The sequence below is a fragment of the Polypterus senegalus genome, chromosome 5 (genome assembly GCF_016835505.1).
Source record: "Polypterus senegalus isolate Bchr_013 chromosome 5, ASM1683550v1, whole genome shotgun sequence".
Taxonomy (NCBI): Eukaryota; Metazoa; Chordata; class Cladistia; order Polypteriformes; family Polypteridae; genus Polypterus; species Polypterus senegalus.
In genome coordinates, this window is record NC_053158.1 from 178,792,201 (window position 1) to 178,806,913 (window position 14,713).

General features: G+C 36.9%; 1 protein-coding gene across 2 annotated transcripts in view; it reads right to left on the bottom strand.

The window, feature by feature from the left end:
- The window catches only part of LOC120529666 (corticotropin-releasing factor receptor 2), a 349,034-nt gene that overhangs the window by 28,155 nt on the left and 306,166 nt on the right, over positions 1–14,713 (bottom strand). The gene's annotated exons all lie outside the window — the stretch shown is intronic.

Consider the following 14,713-nt stretch of genomic DNA (forward strand, 5'->3'; position numbering starts at 1 on the left):
CCAAAGACGTGCAGGTTAGGTGCTTTGGCAATCCTAAATTGTCCATAGTGTGTGGTTGATATATATGTGTGTGTGTGTGTGTGAGTATGTGCACGCCCTGCCTAGGGTTTGTTTCCTGCCTTGTGCCCTGTGTTGGCTGGGATTGGCTCCAGCAGACCCCCGTGACCCTGAGAGAGAAGGACCTTGAGGGAACAATTGGATGGGTGCAATTTTTACAGGATTTTTGTTTTTATTTCTTTGCCTTTTTGCAATGCACAGTTTTTGTGACTATGCCATTTACTGCACAATAAATTGCACTTTTTTTTCAAATTAAATTTCTGTGTCGGCATCTCTTACTGTTCCACTGACCTCAGTCCCTCTATCATTTTACTTGCGGTCTGCCAGATTTATCTGTTAAGGACCCAAGTGCCTGACATACCAAAAGTGGCAAATTTATTAACTGAAAAAAGTTTGTAGAAAGGAATGGGATCTGAATACTTTCTGAATCCAATGTAAATAGTACATAATATAAAACATCATTTAATTATTTTTCAGAAGAAAATATAACATAACACAATATTCTCAACCCTGCTTAATCTTGCTGAAGGTTGCAGTAGAGCCAGTGCCTACCTCAAAGCACTGGGCATATGAAAGGAAGAAAACAATCCTAACAGGCCCACTTACTGTACTCACACTGGGCCAATTTATAGAGCGTAATTAACCTAACGTGTATATTTTTAGAGATGAAAACCATTATGCAGCTTATGGGTGTGCTTGATCATTGTAAGCTTTAAATGGGCAACAACTAGGCACAAACTCTGAACTCAGAACTCTAGACCTATGAGGCAGTAATACTAACCACTCAGCTAACTCAAAAAACAGAATGAATTTAAAAGTTGTAATTACCTTCAAATACGTAGAGAAAAAATGTCTAATCATGTAGTCACTATTCTAAAGTGTTACCAACTACTGTACATTCCCCACATTTACAATTTTACACATTCTTTCCAACTGTTAGGCTATTCCTTCAACATCAAAGTTTATTTTTCACATTGCAGTATATGCTAGGATAAAATAAAATTTCACAGGGCATAAGCAATTTTCACCATCTGCAATTAATTTTCAGTTTGACTTTGCAAGCAAGTTTTCCTGCACTTGCATGCCCTTTTTGTGGAACAGACACTTTTCCCTTAAAAACTGAGCTCTTGATCACTGCACATATCATGTTTTAATGTACTTTGATCTTTCTTGGAAAAAAGAAGTGTGCTTTACAGGTTATGAAGAGCTACTGTATATAACGTCTGTAATCTCAACAGCAGTGTTAATTTAACAAATCCTTATACATGGTGTATTTTTTTCTTAGGTAGGATTTTTCCTTTCTTATTAAAACACATAATGTCCAGGTAGCAGTCAAATGACAAAGAAGTAAAAAGCACACAACTGGGATTAGTAAGAATAATGTAACTGTCATTGTTGGCATGATGGAGATTCTTTTGATATTTTTTTTTAATTATGCAAGAATGTAACTCATATTTCTGGCATTTAGGGGAAAAAGCAATATTAAACAAAGGCTGGTAATAATATAAAAAAAATGAACAATAAATAATTATTCCAGGAAAATGACATTGTGTGGGAGTTATTGATGCTGCCTTTCAGAGTTTCAGTCTTAGAGCTCAAAGGAAATTTAATTGCAATTGTAAAATTTTATATACATATATATGGCAGGCAAGGAAAGAGCTGGAAAGACGTGGGGACTATTCACATTCACAGCCAACAAATTCTATGTGGTTCTATGACCATACTCAGCATGTGCGAAGTCTATGATCAAATGGCATCAAGATATTAGCATAAATAAATACTGTATTACATTTTTACAGAGAACACAGTGACATCTATAAAGTAAGCAAACAAACAATAATTACATTTTTTAGTAATCTACAGCATTTGTCTGGAGGGCTATAGTGGCTGCAGCTTTCTGTTCTAACCCAATTGCTCAATTAAAAAACAGTCCTTGCCAATAAAGATCTTACATAATTTTATGGCTGCCATGTCAAGTCATTCATATATTAGAATTTTTCATTTCCAAGGATATCTTCCAAATGATTTGTAGCCTGAAGCAGATCACTAATTCTCAGTGCATCAATTTTTTCTCCTCAGTTTTTGTGTTAAGACACATTTGGGCCCATGGCGATGCACAGTTTTTTAAATAAATAAAGGAGTGGTCAGGTTTTTGGAGGGAAGCAGGATTCCCTAGTAGTGTGTCAGAGTAGCTGTGGAGTGTTGAAGAGGTGGTCAACTGATTTTGTATTCATTTGAAAATGTGTGTGGTCTGGTTGATTGCCTCATTAGCGCTCTGGGGTCTACAATCAGTGCCAGCGCACCTGCATCCCGAGTGGTACAAAAAGGAGCCTGAGCAGGAAACATTGAGATTGAAAAGAATTGATGAAAAAGAAAGAATGGGAGGTTAAATTGAAAGAAAAAGAGAAGGGCAGGTTCGTGGAGGGGCCAGTAGGAATGTAGAGAGGAAGTAGACAGTCAGGAAAATAGCCCCAAGAGAGGCAGGGGTCACTCCTGCTGAGTATCTCAAGCATCAGGAGCTACCAAGTACGTAGCGTGGGCTCCACCTTAAGATCAAGGAATGGCAATGTGAGAGATTAGCCAGGCTTGGTGCTGTGTCTCACCACATGTCCAGGATTAGTGGTAGGGACTCAAGCCAGGATAAATGGTTGAGTGCACCTGTCGGTGAATATCTACTCTTGCTGTGAGAGGCCCATTTTGGTATAAGCAGAGGAGACATTGTTTGTAGTAATTGGGTTGAAACATTATAGCTCATGATTATTTCAGTGGATGGAACCTGCCATTGGATTTTAACGTATTTTTATGGATTTGTTTATTTATTGATGACTTTTTGATCTCCATTTAATACCTGTTTTTATGGATTATTTATTGAATGCTTATTTATTGAAACACTGTATTTTGTACTTCTACTTATTGGAAATTTAAAGCATACAAGTACTTTATACCGCTCTTACTTGTTATGTGTCCTCATTGCATGGCCCATTCCAATCATGATTATCAACAGAGTCTGGTGTAAGAGAGTTAAGGCAGTTGTTGCCAACCTAGACCATCATAGTTTCCTTCCAGACATTTTGTTAAACCAGAGAGTTCACAATGAATTCACACAGGTGTAAATAGAAACAAACCATATAAAGAATTTCTGGTTCCTCTGTCATTTGCAGCTTATTGCTAATAAGAAGCTATTAAAAAAGTGAATGCAACTGTAAGACTACAACAAGTAAGGATGGAGCATCTTAACAGCTGAGAGAACTAAACTGAAGCATTAAAATGGTACTTGAGCAATATGTACTTTAAAAACAGTTACTAACTTTTCATTAAGATGGTGTTGTGCTGTGAAATTTTGTATACAAGTTGATAAATATTTTGTATGTTTTTATGTGTAACTTAGACAAAGCAATGTAACATTAGTGTTAAAGCATTGATAAGAATAGCAATGATTTGATGTTTAAGAACCCCCCTCCCCTTTTAAGTCTAAGTCTTTTATAACAGGATTGGGGGGTGTGCTCAACACCAGTTTGGAAAGTGATTCTCTGCAGGACTCTCTCAATTAATCCCCCACAGGAAAACCAAATTACCTAGCTGGCAAGCATCAGCTCAACAAATGGTTTTGGTGGTAGGTGTGAAAGGTATTGTGTGCCCCCATTGCTCTGAAGTATGGCTGTTTGGGATTGGTTTTAATCAGAAGCCATTCTGTAGCATGATGGCCTATTGGCAGGGCCGATCCTGGGTAGACGGCCGCCTTTGTGCGAATGTGGTTTTGCCGCCCTACCCTATGTACCTATTTTCTATTATGATATGACGGATATTACTATTACATGTACTACTTCAAACAGGATTAAGACTGTGTTAGGGTTAGAGTCGGGATGTATAAATAAAATTTAATTTCAAACAATTAGTTTTTATAAAAACTAAATAAAAAATCACATACATACATTAATTTATTAGTTAAACATCAAAGAATGATTCTCCTAGCTTTAACAGTAGCAAATTCATCTATTATGTTTGAATAATCCAGTTTTTCACAAATTTCAGATTCTATAGACAGAAGCGCAACATCACTCAATCGTTGTTGCCCGATAGTGGAACGGAGATAATTTTTAATTATCTTGAATTTTGAGAAGCTCCTTTCAGATGCTGCCACTGATACAGGGGACGTGAGAAAAATGCGTAATGCAATGCAGAGATTCGGAAAACAAGACGTCATCTGAACTTCAACTATTTTTTTCATAATAGTTATTGGATTTTTTGTTGCTGCTACATCTGAAAATATTTCTTTAAACATAACAGCTTCGTGGTACAGCCCTTCCCTGTCCACATCTCGCTGTATCTCCTCATTTCGGACAATTCTCAGTTTTAAGTCGAGATCCATGGTGCATTTTTTCAGTTCATCAGGCTGCATATTGTAAAAATCATAACTACATCTAAACAATGACACTACTTCATTCAGTGATTCAAATCTTTCTTCAATGGACATTAGAATTCGATCTAAAATTGTGAAATAAAACAAGATTTTGTATGATTCTTTAGCATCTCGAACAGATTCGTCTTCGTTTTCATACTCAAAATGTCTAGTTCGTTTACGGAATCTTTTCACTGGAAATTCTGGAATTATGTTTGATTTTTCAGATTCATTGGTTGCTTCCGAGATGAATCTATGAAATGACTCGTCATCTCTTTTATGTTCTATAGAGGTTTTCAAATGTTTAAGGGCAATAACAGATTCTGATAGACTCACATCAGGACTCTGAAGCATTTTGCTCACAACATCAATTTTACTTAGTAAGTCGTGCCAAATAATTATTGAACATAAGAATTTAAATGTCGAAATCTTTTTTTCAAGGGATTGGGCCGAAAGCCTAGTTTTCTTGTCTCTCTTCTGATCGTTCCCCAATTCTTTCAAGCTGTCAATGATGTTCGAAAGTTGATATCGCAATGGTTTAATTGCTTTAATTCTCGATATCCACCTAGTAGCACTAACACCTTTAAGCGTTAAGTCATTTATATGACTTTACAATGATTCCCAGCGATGTGCAAATGAGGAATAAAAGTTATATAATTCTTGTACAATGTCGAAGAAGTCGGAGATTTCTCCGCTGCATTGCGCTCCATCATTCAAAACTAGATTCAAAGCATGCGCATGATATGGAATGCTCTAGAATTTATGTTTAAAATACGTTTTTGAAGTCCTGCATTTTTTCCACACATGTTTGAACCGTTGTCATACCCTTGGCCCCTGATGTTTTGGATATCTAAGTCATACATCTCTAATTTTTCAATCACAAAATTGTACAGACCCTTTCCAGTCGTATCGCTAACAGCGAAAATACCTAGGAAAAATTTGTTAACCTTCATGTGTTTATCCTCAGCGCATACATCGACGCAGCGCACTACAACAGAAATTTGTTCGGTGTGACTGATGTCGCGAGTGCAATCGAGGATGATAGCAAAATATTTCAAGGCTTTTACAATTTTCATCATTTCTTTTCGGATATTACTTGCTAGTAGATGAATGATTTCATTTTGAAAATGTTGACCCAGGTAATGGGGCATGTGATTTTTTAACTGTTTTGATTTTTCGACTTTTTTAAGATGTTCAGACATAACGCTATCGAATTTTGCAATCATTTCCACTGCTTTCATAAAGTTTCCATTGTTACGATCATAGAGTTCGTAGCTGGTACCTCTAAAAGCTAAACACTGGCCTGCTAGAAACTGCACGATAGCGATCATTCTCTTAATTATAGCTCGCCAGCGTTCCTTCTCCATTTCGTACAGACGTTGTTGATCTTTGTCAATTGTGCATTTTTTTTCAATTCTCAACTTCAGTTCGTACCATTTTTTTGTACACTTAATATGTTCAATGCTTGTTTCATGATTTTTGAAATAATCTGAGCAATGGCGCCAATCATTGTATCCGCTACCTGTCAGTTTGATGTTATGACTGCTAAATAGTATGCAAGGAAAACAGAATACGCAATTGGCATGAATGGAGTACACTAACCAATTACGATGCACTATTTCTCCATTTTCCATCTTTCTTGTGAAATATAGAACATTAAGTTTTCTTCCGGTTTTGTCGTCCACAGGAAATTTGAACGATGCTTGAGGTTGTACGGGGCCTATTTCAATAAATGAGTCGACGATTTTGGTTGTCAATGGATTGGGCCACTTGCCTGGATCTCTCAAATATTCTAAGCTGCGTCCTGGCACCACTTCTCTCTCCGTGTTGTCACATCCATGTTCTTCTGTTGCTTCTTCCTGTTCTTCGTGACTTTCATGAGTTGTTGATTCCTTAAAGGTGTTCGGGGTTGGATCTGGTAGACGGTTACCCTGCTGTACTTCATAATCAGCCGCAGGTCGTCCGAAGTGTGATAAGCTCGTACTAGGAAGTTCAGAAGTTTTTGGATGAAAAATATATTTGTCTAGAGCTCCCTGTAAACTTTTCCTCTCTTCTAGCTTCTTTTCTCTATTTTGCTTGTAGTACCACCCGCTTTCACGTTTTGTCTTTCTCTCGGACATTCTACAAAATAGGTAGAATAAAGGGCTAATTCAAATATAATAATAATTTTGTAATAATCTTGGGCCTAATTCACACAAGTGACATATACACAATACACACTAATGTCATGTCAATGTGCATTGGGCAATAAGTAAACATGTAAAAGTTTGTAATTTTTCTGAAATATTTCATTAACACTTTGAGCCCCACGTGCGCCACCGATGGTCATTTTAAATGTAAAATACATTGCCGGTGAAAACGCGGGCTCAAAGTGTTAAAAAAATCTGTACATACTTTCTCAATGAAACAGCATATCATAATCATAACGTACGTTTCAGCGTCGCCGGCTGCTGCACGTCTCCTCAACGGCCGCCTTTGAGTTTGGCCGCCCACGTGCGGGGCACGTTTTGCCCGTCGCCAGGATCGGCCCTGCCTATTGGTGTAAGGATTTGGACAAAGAATGTATAAATTCGGTTGATTTACCCCTCCCAATCTCTCTCACTCTCACCATCATGCTGAAGCAGCATCTCACACACCACGAACTGAAAAGAAGATCACACTGAGAAGCACAACTCGGCAGCCATATTGAGACAGGCATGTGGCCTGACCTGAAGAAAGCCAAAAAATGATGACTTAACTAACATTTAAAGTAATTACAAGTCTGTGTACTGCTTGAAAGTACACATCAGCATTTATCAGGTTGTATGGTTGCCAATATTCAAATGTACTTTGCTTATTGTTATTATTTTATGAATATTATCAATAATACATTATTTAAGTTGTAACTTATCCCCTGCTTGTTTTTTACTCTATGTAATTGGTTATAGATGTAGAAGGGAAGGTGGGAGAAATTATAAAGTAGAATACCTTGTAAACAGTGCTTACATCTGTGGGATTTGAGGCATTCTGACAAAGGCTACACATTAAAGAATACAACGGGGTAAAGTAGAGTAATATACTGTGGAACTCTACCAAGACAAAACAGTTGGGTTAGAACAAAAACATGCAGCCACTGCGGTCCTCCAGGACTGACTTTACAGACCCCTGATCTAGAGAAATGATGAATAACATAATTTAATTTTACTTTTTTTTTTTGTTAAGTTTTAAGAGTGCACAATGGAAAATGTCACAAAGCTGATTGATGGGGCTCATCAATTGACTTTTTTATCTATGAAGAAAAAAAATGTGATAATGCTCTTAAAAAGAAAAAATGCGGTGTTTTACAGTAATTTGAGTATTAAATGGATATATGCTTGTAATTAGTAACACTGTGTTTTTATTCCCTTGCAAAACTATTTGTCTCGGCCTTGTAATGTTGTATAAAACTTCACGGCATGTGGTTGCAAAACAATTCAAACCTGTTTTATCACTTCAACACTTCTGAGGTTTTCCTGTTCGTAAATTTGTAATCTCATGTCTCAGAATTATTTTGGCTAACTGATTACAGGCAAGGGTAAAGTAATGTGAGTTTGCATTTAAACAGATTCTTTGGATACTGATGCTATATGGTTTCTCTTTTAGTAGTTTAGTTAAAGTCATAGTGCAATAAAATATATTCTGTTCCAGTGCTTCAAAAGTCAAGCTTATCTCTAAAAAACAAAATGGCTTATGTAAGTATTTCTTGTTAATGTGTGCAGCTGAGTGTGATGGAGTTGGGATGAGAATACAGATCCTTCCAATCTGAGTTAAGATTCTCTGAAGGATAAAGAATGGCTTGTGCCCTGCAGGTTGGATTTGTATTGCAGGAGCCATTTTAAGAACATTGTATTGAACTGTGGTGGTTAAGCAGTAAAGTCTGCAGACTAATTATATGATTTACATCCCCAAATAAGAACAATTAATATCCTAACCTATAGTTATGAGCTCTAGATAGTAATCAGAAGAATAATATAACTAGTATAGGCGGCCAAAATGAAGTTCCTGTGCTGGACAAAACATAGAGAGAGTGATGTTCAGTTTGGTTTGTGGAGACCGCTTGTAGATGCCAGTGTACAAATCAGGGGGTGCTAGGGAATGATGTGCTTTGTACATGAAGAGAGTTCTCCTGATTCTCCTAGTGCACTGCAGGACACTACTAGGACAGACTGGTCAATTGTTTGACAACAATAGTGTGAAACACCCCAGGCCAAAAACAGAGCAATAGTGAGGTCAAGTTTGGGGAAGGTGGTGCCCTTGTGCAAGTTAAGGAAGACATGTAGCCTGGAAACCGCCAAGGATATCTAGCCTTTTAACAGAAAGTAGGAAATCAGAAAAAATGGGAAGGATCTGTTACTTCCAAGGAAGGTCTCTCACACTGGTAGCAATTCTAGGGATAACCCTTAAAATAATCACTGATGGAGGTGTAAAGGCTGTTTCTTCCAGAAAACCATTGTGTCTTGGAAGTGATCTTGTGACAAATTCTTCCTAATAAAGAGGCAGTGAAACATAAAAGAGGGATGTGGCATGAAGTACAACAGAAATGCTTTAGCCATGTATTTGGCATTAAGTATGCGATCAGGCCATCCTTCCTAGGAGACAGGGACACCTATCCTGGGGCAGCAAAGTATTTCTTAATTTCCTCATGTCCCTATAATTATAACAAATGTTTTGTTAAATATCTCTCTCTATATAAAATCCAATGTCTGTCTGTCTATCTGCATGTCTGTCCACTTAACGGAGTTAGATCCGTTATTTTTCTATAATTTGCTTGAACATTCCGGGTTGATTTTGTGACTTCTCTCATTGCGCTATGTATCATAGTTCTTTTGCAGGATCAATATATTTACGTGAATCCAAGACACAGGCTGCAGCCCGAGGGGAGGGGAAAGTGTGACGTCAGGAGTAGGAAGTCGGGAAAGGCCATCCTCACTGTCCTGTTTCTCTACTACGCAGGCAGAGTCATGGGGGATGGCTAGTTTTTGATATATTTAAGTTTTAATCTTTTGTTTTGAGATTGGCGCACCTAAAAATGTCCCCAGTCACATAAATAAATTTACATAAAGACAAAAAGACATATCCACCCATGCTTGTGGTTCTTTTTAGCTATCATTAACCTGCAATTTGAGACTTAAGTCTGTCTGTCGTTCTGTCAATCTATAGAATGATCATCTGACCCAAAACCTAAAGTGCTAATGTAAGTGCAGAGTATGTACAGTAAGTAGCAGTTTGGAAAATCAGGTTTAAATGCATGTGTCCTATTTCAGGTAAGTTCATAGAAACATTTGAACAATTGTATGGTGAATAGGCCATTCAGCCCAAAAAGCTCTTCCATCCTACTCACATAGATTGTCTGAAATAGCAAGTCAAGATCTGAAGGTCCCTAAATTCCTGCTTTTCACCGCACTACTTAGTAATTTATTCCACTTTTCTTTTCATAGAAGAAAAACTTTCGATCATTTTGTGTGAAATCTGCCCTTAACAAGTTTCCAACAGTGTTCTCATGTTCTTGCTGCAGAATCTGTTTTAAAGTAAAAGCTGGGGTCCATTGTACTAATTCCATTGTCATTCCAAACACCTTTTAAGCTCTGTTTACTTAAAGTGAAAAGGCTCAACTCCTTCAATCTCTCCTCATAGTTCATATATCTTAGTCCTGGATGCTTAGTTGCTCTTCTATGATGTTATCTAGCCTTGTTATGTTTTTGTTTTTTTTTTGCAGTATGGAGACTAAAACTATACACTATCCTCCAAGTGGGGCATTACTATTATATATAGCAGTGGTTCTCAACCTGTGGGCGGGCCCCAGAGCAAAGTAACAAAAATGGGGGCACAAAGATGTGAAAAAAAGAAAACAAGAATCAAATGAAAAAAACATCTGTTGAAACCAAAACAAATTAACTTAAACTACATTCTGATACTAGAACAATAAATATAGAGTTAGATAAATGTTGATAAAAGTTTAGTAGGTTTAATAAAATATGCATCTGCATTTCAATAAAATGTTAGGGGAGGGCCCGATTAAAACTGTTATGAAAACTCGGGTTGCAAATACTTAAAGGTTGAGAAACGCTGATATATAGCTTAAGCATTAACCCATTTGACTACAGATTAACATCTTACTAGCCTTCTTGTTTGCTTCTATACACGTCATGATGGAGATGAGTACACTAGGTCCTTCTCATATGGTGTATTTTCAAGTTTCAGACCTCCCATTGCATATTCAAATCTATCATATCTACTTCCTATGAGTAAAGCAAAAATCCATGTCAACAGACGTGGGACAAAAGTTGAGGGCATACTTTTTATTTTTTTTTTCCTTTTTCCCATGGTAAACACTTTCCCCCATTTCCCTCATGTACAGCACATTCACAGCACAAGTCCATCATTAAACCAAACACTGTCTTTTCTTTCGCTCTCTGCACTCCTCAACTCCTCCTGGCAAGCTTCGCCCTCTTCTACCTGGCTCTGGGTCCCGGAATAGTTGTGCTGGCTGCTTTTATAAGGCACCCGGAAGTGCTCCAGGTACTCGTTGATCTAGATCTGGCAGCACTTCCGGGTGTGGTGGAAGTAATGCCAGGTAATGCTCTGGATACGCTCCCTCCCCTGGTCCTTCCAGCGCAGATGCATCCGAGGGCAAGGGCCTCCGGCTGTATGCCACACTATCTATCTATCTATCTATCTATCTATCTATCTATCTATCTATCTATCTATCTATCTATCTATCTATCCTCATATAATCTACATGTACATTTCTAAGTTTATTTTTGAATATATAGCATAATGTACAGCATTATGTTATTACACTAAAGTGTACTGAACGTTTACATAAAAGTCTATCTATCTAGTGTGACAGTTTTTATATGATAATGATGATATACAGCAACTCTTGAGCAATTTTCATGTTAAGGACCCAGTATGAATGTGATCTGAACCTGAAACCTTCCAGATTCCATCACAGATCCTTAGCCATCACTCCAACCTGTGCAACTAGAAAATGAATAAGTAAGCAAAAGTAGTTCACTGGTTTGTGAATGTAGTAGGTGAGTGAATCTTAACAACATAATGTATCCCTCTTCAGTGGAAAATTATTATATTTCCATGTGCTGCTATTGTTTATAAGTAAAAAAAGCTTTATTTTTACTTTTATCCTCCCAATCCCCAAAGAAATTTGTACATCTGCAGGACTACCTTTTAGTTTTGAAAAACACCATCATATCACTGTCGTCTGTGTTCATTTCGATAACAAAGAGTGATACATTGTTTCATGGTGTATTATTTCCCAGAAGGCTTTATGGCACAGTTTAGCATTTTTTGATTAATGGTATTTAGATGCTACTTTCCTTTCTGAATTAGTTCGATAATGTCATTAATTTATCTCTTGTTATAAACAAATTTTTTTATATGCCTTACTTTTTTCTATCCCTAATGAATAAACAGTGAAGCTAATATGTTAATTCAACTGAAGGAGAAGGAAGTATTTTATAATTCTCTCAGCATCTCAAATCTACATTGCCAATATAAAGAAATACATAAGAGAACATTTATAATATTCAGTAAAGGATGCTAAGTTCTTTAGACACTATGTTTTTTCTTTTCATTATTTATGAAGGAGCAGGCTGATTTCTTTCTTTACCTAAAAATTAACTTCACAATGAAGAAAGAAATCAAAGATAATGAACCAGAACTAGTGACCTTATTGCTTCTAAGCTCATGTTTACTGAAGTCAAATATATAAGCCACTTAAATTTATTGCTCACACCTTGACATATAATGAATAAAACTAATACCTCTAATTGTTTGTTAATTATCCGAAGAGCATCGACCAAAACTAAATCTGTTTAGTTATCATAGAAGAAGTCAAGTAATTCAGTGCACAATATCAAAATATTATAAGCTGATAAGATTTCCTCATTCAGTGCACTGCAGCTAACTGTTTTTTATTCACGTATAGCAATTTTTTTCTAAACGTAGGGTTTTGAAATTTAATTTTTAAACCCATAGAGTAAAAAAGAAAAGAAAATGGCATAGTTTTAAACAGGTGAAGAATAAAAGACTAAGTATCTTATTTAGTAAAGGAAACTTTACAAAAATAAGCATGTCTTAAATTACATAACCTGATCAGTGGCATTTTTGTCATGAAATTTCTGATCTGGCCACATGGATCTGGGAAAGTGAGGCACTATGAGAAAAGCTGGAGCCACCTGGGGAAGCCGTGCATTGTCTGTTGTGTGCATGTGTGTGACAGGTGACTGGTCACACTTATAGATAATCTAACCTAAACAAAGTTTAAATATCCAACGACACAACCCAGTTTTATTAATAGTCTGAGAACTCTTGGAATTTAAAGATAATAGCACACAGGTTTCCTTCTATCGAACGATGACTAAAAGCACAATGAAAAATTAGCAGATTTGGTTGATTAGAACTACCATATGCTTAGCTGTACACAGGGCACATATATAGTATCAGTAATTGCATGAAAAGAACTGTCAGATTGTTGTAGCAGAAAAACTCCAAAGTATATACTTGTATGCTTTATTATTTCTGTGGTAATTTATGAGTGTTCTGTGTGTGCCCTTCCGGTGTAACCTAGATATTCTGTGCAATTCATGTGCTGAAAAAGTTACCAAGGGATGTGACACTCCAGACACCCACAGCCATGGGCATCTTCCATCTCCCAGGACATGAATAGTACAGTAACTAAAGATTGACTAGGGCAAGGGAGGAAACAACAACAGTTACAGGTATAAACCTCATCTTATTAACATCAAAACCAATAAGTGTTCAAAAACTATGGTGCAGTTGAAATAAATTATTCAATAAATTATTGTCCATAACCATTATGGACAATGAGGATAAAACCGATAAATAAATCCAATAAATAAGTTAAAACCAAAAATAAAATCAAATTTAGAATCATCCTTTTATCTCTAGTCCCCAATACTTCTCTCTCTCATTTTCCCTGCTCACCCTCTGAGTCTATGCAGCAGGGCTTAGACACCAGTGAATGCTGTCCGCCTTCTGGCTCTCATCCCAGCCACCTCATTTAGCAATCACTGGGACCCACTCAGCCTGGCTTTTTCTCCGTGCCACTTCTGTCACTGCAGGTCCCTAGAGCTCATGATCACTTCCACTCCACAGCTTAGCAGGAGTGATCTACCTCAGAGCACAGATCCCCTCGCTCAATCATGGGGCATCCTCGACCACTTCACCTCCTTTCTTTTGCACTGGCTCGACCACCTAATTCTGCTTTCTCCTTCTAACTTACTCTTTTTTTCCTTACTCCTGCAGACCTTTTCTGTAGGTGCTTTAAATGATGCAGGGAGTAGTAATGAGAAATGGCTGTGCTGTTTGGTTTCATGCATGTGAATGCCTAATCAGTCAATTCTATCATTAAGCACACAGCACCTCCTAGTCTGTTCTGCGCACACCCATTTTCACAAATTCTATTAAAAACAAAACTATTCCAACCAGATCTATTTCTTCCATGTTCCTGCTTCACTACAAGGAAACGATAAGATAATCATAATTAAATAAATTTTATTTTTAAGAATTCATAAATAAGAAACTTCTTTTTAGACATGTGTGTGTATGTGAAAGACTTCTAATATACTAACTATTAAGACAGAAGAAGTGTTAGAAGAATATACCATTTTACCTGCATGTTGATTGATGTAAAACCAAATACCATTTTACCTGTATGTTGATTGATGCAAACCAAATACCATTTACCTGTATGTTGATTGGTTTAAGGCAAAATGCGTAAATGCACCCAAGTCATTTTAGTCAGTCTTGTCACAGTGCACCGAGTGCACGTGTCAGGCTCCATCAGGCTTGATGCAATAAAGGACGTCCATCTTGAATCCATTATTTACAGTGACTCGTGACTACTTTTTATTTACGGATTATTTTCTCTAATAGTACTCTGGAAAGAATTTCTGCATATTGCCAGATGCCATCCAAAGACACGAGTACAACAGAATGGTCAGTACTACTACGAACACACAGAAGACTAGGAGACTGATGGACTTCATAAGCTAATTGTTTTGCTGTTGTCAAAGAAGTATATATGCAAAGCAGGCACTTTGAGATGACTGGCTCCCGATTCATATCAAAATTTAAATGCATGTTTTCTGTGAACTATTTACAATGTCAATAAAACGTCTCTGTTTATTATAAGGTGTTCTGAACTATTTGTCTCTCAGGAAATATTTATTAAGACTTTTATATACAAATCAGGTA